Genomic DNA, 2669 nt, shown 5'->3' with positions numbered 1-2669 from the left:
GGATTTTAAAGCTTTTCTTCATAATCACTTGTGTTACCTTATCTGGAAAGGCAGCTTATTGTACTTCTCCAGAGCAACTGCCAGTGCTACCAGGGGATTAAAACAGGTAGACATACTATCACTTTCCCCTCTGGGGGCTCCCCAGACATTATGGGCATTATGCCTAGCTTCTACTGACCTATTCTTGAACCTGTGCCATTCAAAAGCAGCATTTGTTTGTGTAGTATTTACAGTGGCCTCTTTTTTTTTTTCTTGCTGTATGCTTCCTGAAATATTTTCTATGATTTATTCAATTTCTTTCCAAAAAACACTTTTTCTTTTCATTAGGAAATATATATATATATGCATATCATACACTAAAATGTACACACATAAAACACAATAGAAATATAATGTAAGCTACAAATGTGAGCCCCATGTATAATTTTAAATTTTACAATACCAAGAACAAAAATAAAAAGGTAAAATCATTTTAATGATATTTGCCACTTAACTCATATCTGAAATGTCAGCATTTTAAAGTGTAACCAATATAAAAATTATAAATGAGATCTACTTTTTTATATTAAGTCTTCAAAATCTGAGTAAATTTTACACTTACAGCACATCTTAATTCTTGATATCCACGTGTTGTTAGTGACTACTCTATTAGCATAAGAACACATGTATACTAAAGATTTATTTTGAAGTATTTCGGTAAAGCGTCGGAAATTCTAACCCACATTTTGAACATTTTCCTTCAATCTCTTCAACTACAACTTATATTAATAAAGTGATCTTTTAGTTTTAACAAAATTACTTTAGTTGTAGACACATCTTTTCAAATAGCGTTGACCTGCTAAGGTAAGACATATGCTTATTCAACACTGCATCCTCCGTTTTCCAGAGAATGCTTTAGAGGAATTTCAAGGTGTTACCTATACCCAAGTAGAAGCTGGATTCATTAATTATTAAACTATGAGGCCATCCCAACTTCCATATTGTTCATTGAATGTATACTTTCTTGATTTAATTGAAAATATATGGAAAAACTGCATTTAAAATATTTAAACTGTTGGAACCTGATTTTAAACTTGTATTTTGTTATATTTATATTTATATGTATATTGAGGGAGCCAGCAGGTAAAAAAAAGAGCAGGGAGGAAGATCTTGCCCAAGCACAAGGTTTCCCTGAACCCTCTAAATGATTTGCCCTTTGCTCATAAATCTTTTGCCATGGTCAACACAAAGCCTAGTATTGATTTAGCAGTGAAGCATCTTGTCATCTCTGGGCTCAGGTCCTTTGACCTTTTATTTGTTCCTGTAAAATTATGGTGTATCACAAACTTCTTTTCTAATAGGTCCTTTAAACTTTCAAAGGCCAAGAGACTCTGTGGGAATATATTAAACAGTTGGATAATCCAGAAAAAAGAGGTTAAAAAAAAAATAACTGTAGACAGCTAAAGGTCAGAAAAATCCTTATTGAGTCCAAAAACAAAAACAAATTCTCTTAGGAGGAAAGGACTGAGAAGGAAAAGGCCTGAGTTTAGTTTAAGCCTAACTAAATTCACTTGGAGTTTCTTAGTAAAGTATGTCAAATATGCATTTCGTTCATAGTAGCTTGGTGGGGGATGAAGTGAATTTCAAAATGTGACTCCTTCTAAGCAATGTAAACGAGACACAAACACAGCCATTTAAACAAGTGAAATGCATCTAAATGGAATGATCACATTTTATTTCCCAAAATACTTGTATTGGGGTAAAGTGATTTCAGTGGAGTACAGACAGCCTTCTCTGTGCTATTTGTGCTGCAAATGCTGATTTACAGAGAAGCTAAATATAAGTTTAATAGCCTGAATCTTAATGAAATAAATGTGGAATCAGGATTTCCACTTTTGTTCAGCTTGTTTCATATTCTTTCATTCAACTTATTGAGAGTTCAATTTATTATATAGACCTACCACTTGATAATTCCTCTGCTACATACGTATTTTATTCCTTGCAAAGGGTTTCTTGGATTACTTTTTGCTGCAGATTTTGTCTATGAAAAACAATTAAAGTTTCTTTGTATTTCATATTGCATAATTTGTTTACAGATCATGACACGTCTCTTGTTAAAACTTTTGGAGAAATACTTTATTGTTGAAGGATACTTTCTCTGAGCACCTCTTTGTCCCAGGTGATGCTAAAATGCTGGTTTTTGTGCTAGTATAACTAAATAATGGACCATCAAAGAGCTTTTGAAGAGTTGAAATATATAAAAAAAAGAATATTGGGTCAAATGCTTCATTCCTCTTTTCATAGTCCTTTGCTAAAATCGACAACGCTGAGAGAGAATTATGAATTTAAATGTAGCTTCATTGACAGTGAGTCTAAATCCCCTAATCAGTGAAAGAACGAGGCATTGATATTTGGTCTGAAAACCAGATTATTATTATTTTTATTTCAAAATATTAAGAGGGTACAAATGTTTTTGGTTATATGGAGCACTTTTGTAATGCTTCAATCATGGCCGTAAGTGTGCCCATCACCCAAATAGTGTTCATTATACCCGTTAGGGAGGTTTTTGCCCCTCCCCTCTTCCCTACTCTCCCCTTGCTTGATTTCCACTGAGTTTTATTTCCCTCTGTGCACATATGTGTCCCTCAATTAGTTCCAATTTAAGAGCGAGTACATGTGGTCAGATTATT

Source organism: Propithecus coquereli, unplaced genomic scaffold, assembly GCF_000956105.1.
Source record: "Propithecus coquereli isolate 6110/MARCELLA unplaced genomic scaffold, Pcoq_1.0 Scaffold174, whole genome shotgun sequence".
Taxonomy (NCBI): domain Eukaryota; kingdom Metazoa; phylum Chordata; class Mammalia; order Primates; family Indriidae; genus Propithecus; species Propithecus coquereli.
Note: the sequence above shows the minus strand (reverse complement) of the source record.